We start from the raw sequence: 6,203 nt of genomic DNA, 5'->3' as shown, positions 1-6,203 counted from the left end.
AGATGCAATTGACCGTTTCATTTTACCTTGTAAAATATATATTTTCCATTTTGAAAAATTCATCCCCGCTATGCATTTCTTTTTTTTTTTAACAGTATATTAGGTCATTAGTTAGGACAGTTGTCACTCAATGCATTTCTCTTTTTTGATTGTTGTATCGTTGATTTCTATGTTTTAAAGGGCCATTAGCTACGAGATATGAAAAAAAATATGATTTTTTTGTTCAATCATTAATGATTTTTGTAAATTTTGTAATTTGAGTAAAATCGGTAAACATGAAATTTACAGCTAATGCCCCTTTAAATGGTCAGTTAAGTTTGTTTATAGTTGTTTTGTTTGGAGGAATATGTTTTGTGTCGTTTTTCAAAACTTTAAACATTCTATTGAATTGATTTTTATAACTGTAATATAAGAATCAAATCGGTCGGGTTTAAAACCCGGAATAAGGTACATACGTAATAAAAATGAGGCGCATAAGCAAACTAGCCTTATCGAGACTATGGAAGCCCGGGAGGATCAAGTTTATGTAAGGGAAATCAAATTAAACATGTATTGAAATTAAACATGTATGATATTTTTTCGATGTGATGTTTACAAAAATGTGCCATCGTTTGTGTTCTAAATTATACACCAGCAGTCACAACTGCAGGAATTTCAAAACAAATTTGCCAATAGGTTTGTCCAAGCAAACCACTCCAGTCAATAAACTATATGTGCCAAGCATGCATGTTCAATCTATCGGCCATTTTTCAAACTGATATGGTTATGGTTTTTTTCTGTGAAAAGAAGATTTTTTTTTAAAACGGTAGCTTCAAAATGTATACACATGTAGTTAGATATATAAAAGCCTCGACAAGACACATTGATATTAAAAACCTATATAATTTAATTACAGAAGAATTATCAACAATGTTCATCCAATAAGAATATTATTCATCACTTCATACTGCTGTTAAAACAATTTTGTTAATATTATATAAGATAAGGATATGTGGTGTGATTACCAATGAGACAACTGACCACTTGTTGATTTAAGCAACTAAAGGTCACCGTATGGCCTTCAGCAATGTTCAAAACCTAAACAGTATAGTCAGCTTTCATATACCCCGATATGACAAATCATGAAACAATTCAAACGAAAAACTAACGGTCTGATTATGAGAAAAAAACACACAAAAAACAGATATAACAGACAGCAACCTACAATAACCACTGAATTACAGGCTCCTGATTTTGTACAGGTGCATACATATTGTGACAGGTATATGTACATGTTTGTGAGCGTTCAACCCTCTCCTTACCTAGGGCAATGGTGTAACAACACAACAAAAGAACAAACTGTAAAAAACAGTTTGAAATGGCATGACGTATAAGCTTTATCTGTATGTAGGTTCCTTATAAATTATTGGTAGAAGCCCAATGGAAAGTTAGCTGCAGTTCATAATAATATTATATAGTGTTTTCCGAATTGCCAACACTATATATGTAATATGTTTAGAAATTGTGGGCAAACAGATGTTTCTATCTAGTGGTGATGAATCTAGGGTTAAAAAACAGAGAAAAAAGACCAACAGTGCAACACGCTGAAATGTCCAGCCTGCTTTACTGATCATGACTGGATTTATTTTGAAAGTCGTAGAGAAAAAGGTTATACAACAAGTGTTACATTAGAAATAAACATTATCAATAATCCATGCAAATGAAGTCACGGTCAGATGAACTCTACCAAAAAGATATTTACACTGTGTTATCATTCCATACATCAAAAATGTTTGATTCAATGCTTATAGTATCTGAGATACGGACTTGACCACGAAAACATAATCTTGTTCATTGATCCATGACATTAGGTCGAGGTCATGGTAAACCTGTCTGACGGACATGTAGACCTTGCAAGGATACCATATACTACTAACCAAATATAATTATCCTCTAACTCTTACTAAAGGAGACATTCACATGACGAAAACAACAAAACAGCTTTTTAACTGTCGCAGAACCATGACAATGAGGTCAAGGACACTGACCATATGACAGACGGAAACTGCGTAACACATGTACAACGCCTCTCTATGTAAGGTATGAAGCATCAAGGTCATCTACCCTAAACTAAGTATAAAGATATACAAATAGTTTACGCTGTTGCCACCGCCACCGTCTGATTTCATTCTAGATGTCTCGCATTTTGCGACTTGCAGGCGAGACAAAAAACCTGTAATGTAGTCTCTGACTTAGACATGGTCAGTGGTCTTTCATTTCCTCAGAAGACAATGAAACTTTATAGCTATTAATACTTCGATCATTTTTCTGTGTTTTTTGTTCGCATGTTTGTTAAAAAACATCGATATGCTGTACATAACTTCCTGCTGTAGATATAATTTTATGACCCATTTCTGCTCAGTAAGTCATATAAATGTGAAGAATGGAGTGTTTCCCCTGTTCCTAATTGACATTTTGTTTTCATAACTTTGACACAACCCCTCCCACTTTTTCGCCGTTTGCTTTACTTCAGATTTCGATAAAGGACATTTATATACCCAGAACTGCTAAATCAATCATTTCTGCGTTAATAAAACACAAGTTTTTTGAACAATGTACAATTGTACGTGCTTACACACTCACCAAGGGCAAATTAAATATATATCCAGAAAATGACACCTTCTATCAAAAGACGGGAAAAACAACAGTTTTTGGTGGGCAACTTATAAATGTTAATAGCTTAAAAACATTTCTAGAGTTCACTTGTATCGAATATTATATAAAAATTTCAAAATGTTTATTTGAAATGGGTCAAGGTCACTTTTGTTTAACAACTGAATGAAAATTGTAAATGTTCATCCTGATATCAAATAAGTCCTACATATAGAAACTATAGTTATAAACCTTTTAATTATTCGAATGTATTTCGCTCGTAACGCATATATGTAAACGCGACAAGCTGTCTTAACGTGACCCTGAAATTTAAGCTTTGACCTTTGACCCCAATTTAAAATCGTGACCACTGTAGACAACGACGACATCGATATTTCGATACGGCTTGTTCTTTTCTTTCCAATGATATAAAATACAGCTTTGTGTTTTTCCGTTAACCCAAACCGTTCAAATTCGTTGACTATACCCTACTATATAATAGTACTCTTCATTATTAATATTTAATCCATTGTTCCCTGTCACTCACGGGAATCGCGCAACAAACGAACAAACTTAGTAAATGGGTGACTGTGTTTGCAGTTAAAACAATTATATTTCATGGAAGTTTATTATGTTGTAGCGATGACAGATATTTCTAGACAGATCTATCAGTACATGTGTGATGAAATTGTCGGATCAGAGAAAGTTGTTAAATACAGAAGACTTTTCTTTACGGTATACGAGTATGTTCAAAATAATTTTGTATTGCCTTAAAAATATTTAATATCGGGTGGAAGTAAAGCGGAAGGGCTTGACCTTCCTGGAAGTGACCTTGATATCATGCTGATTTCGAAAAAGTACATTGTTTACAGATCGAAAACTGAAACAGTCTACCGAAGAAGTTCGATAAATAAACACATTCTAATTATTGATACTGATAACGCTCAGCCTGGATTTGCCCTTCTTTTTGTTCAGAGTGAACCCATTTGTGATCAAAATTGCGTTGAAAGAAATGAAGATGGACCATATCTATCAAGTAGACTGTATATTTTAAGCTTTGCGACGAAGTATACCGATCACAAAATAAATGGACCATGTTTATCCAATTTAGATGGAAGATTAGATGCAGCTCATTCGTTGCTATGTCCAGAATGGCCTAACGTAGCAAAGTACTGGACAACTAGAAAGCGGTCATCAGGATGGCCTTCTGTCTTTCTTGTGTCCGATATAGTGAAACATGGAGTACTGTTGGTTCCAATAGGTAGTAAATCATGTTCTAAAGAGGTCCACCCTCTAGAATGGAGGATCTCCTTTTCAATTCCAGAAAAAATTCTCATTCAAACGTGGAATCATACTCAAATGTTGTGTTATGCTATTCTCAAAATATTACTAAAAGAAGTAGTCAAGACAACCAAAGGGTTAGATAATTTACTGTGTTCGTATTTTCTAAAAACTACACTTTTTTGGTTGTCAGAAGAGGTCGATGTGACAAACTGGATACCAGAAAAGTTGTTGCATTGTTTTGAAATGTGTCTTGGCCGGTTGACCTATTGGATAACGCACAAATATATTCCAAATTACTTTATTCCGGAACACAATATGATTGATAGACAATATGGTCAACAATCCTGGGACGAGTTATTGGCCTTGATGAGTTTTCTGCATGGAATTGGATGGCAGAGCATATTTCTTTGCGATTCTTTTCAACTCTATACAGTTTTCACATATTCTAAAAATCTGCAACCATCATTTTACGGTTTTTCTGATTTTGAAAAAGCAGTGATTCCTTTCATGCATTTTCTGAATTACCATTTTCTTGATGTAACCTACGGTTCAAGGACTGAAGCATTTACCAGATGTTTAAGTTATTTGATTAAAGCAACATTACCAAAAAAATACGAAACTTTATTTTTGATTATGTTATCTAGTATTTCGTTTGATATGGCAGAAAGTCTTATGTGTAAACAACAATGCAATAAACAATCTTATTTTGAAAACAAACAAATAATGACATGTTTTTTTATGTGCGAACAAATGTGCGTTGTAAGTGGATGGGCTTTGCAAGCTCTTAACCTTTATTTAGCTGGACAATATCCAAGTGCATTGTTAATTCTTGAATTCGCAATGTCTCTGTGCTCTTGTGAACAGTTTATCATTTCATCGTTGAACGATATACATATAAGTGATTTTAAAGATCAAAACATTACTTTAAATAAGTATGCTTCTCATCTGCGAAAACTGAAGTACTATACACGGTGGGATATATCTTTACATAATACATACACATTTGATTATCTACTACAATTACATCCCCATAATAACATCATATTTCTGGGAACAGCGTTTTTCCTATATTATCTCCGATTCGCATGTTGTCATCGTTTACAAGATATCCATGCAATACAGCAAAGTCTTCTGGATCTCGAATCATTTAGAGACGACAAGCGTGCCGAACCGTATATAATGAATTCATATAAATTAACATTTGACAAATACCTAGAATACCTGATTAGTGAGGTTTATACTATTGAGAAAAGAAAACTGTGTACCAATGCAAACTATTGATAAAAAGGTGGATTAAAACATGCAATTCAAAATGAAATGTCTTTTAACCAGGTAAATGGTAGTTTTATGGGTTAAATAGCCATTCAGTTGTATATTTATTTTGATTAAATATCAAAGAGACGGGAAGAGTTTTTGTATTTTGTATATCAAAGTTCAGAACTGACATTCAAAGTCACTTTTATTTCTGATTTGATATTACTAACAAAACCTAAAAAATAAATTTAAAAGAAATATTTAGTATCCATCATATCATATACTCTACGTGATGAAGATAAAATTGGTTCGGACACATGGAATGTATAGTGTTGTTTTCATTGATATACTTTTTTTTTAATTTTGCTGTCGCTTCTGAAGGGGGTAAATTATCTGGTATTTCTTCTTTTCATATTTACATTGTTTTATTTCATGAATCGGTAGTTCGAGCGTAATTTTGGTTTTTCCATCATGTTAAAAAAAATGATGATGTTCTAGTATTATTAATATCTTCCAGTTGATACGATATTCCAGGGCTTTTATTTCCTATCATGATTTCCTTAATAGAGGGTTGCTATAAAACCAAGAGTTCCAAGTGGTGAAGTTGAAATCATCCCTTCGTAAGTTTTACGGACGCCATCACGAGTTGGTTGACTGTTATGGAATATCCGTTTCACAGATGATAACGGATTTTACCTAATGTCGTAACTACAGTCCTGTCCCCTTTTCCCGAATGTGACCTACCGAATTAGACTTATTACCGGGTTTGTACTAACATGAGCAACGACGGGTGCCACATGTGGAGCAGGATCTGCTTACCCTTCCGGAGCACTTGAGATCACCCCCAGTTTTTGGTGGGGTTCGTGTTGCTCAGTCTTTAGTTTTCTATGTTGTGTTTTGTGTACTATTGTTTGTCTGTTGGTCTTTTTCTTTTTTAGCCATAGCGTTGCCAGTTTGTTTTCGACTTATGAGTTTGAATGTCCCTCTGGTATCTTTCGCCTCTCTTTTATAACTGCGATAAATAACAAAAAGGA

The sequence above is a fragment of the Mytilus californianus genome, unplaced genomic scaffold (assembly GCF_021869535.1).
Source record: "Mytilus californianus isolate M0D057914Y unplaced genomic scaffold, xbMytCali1.0.p SCAF_6, whole genome shotgun sequence".
Lineage (NCBI taxonomy): Eukaryota > Metazoa > Mollusca > Bivalvia > Mytilida > Mytilidae > Mytilus > Mytilus californianus.
Note: the sequence above shows the minus strand (reverse complement) of the source record.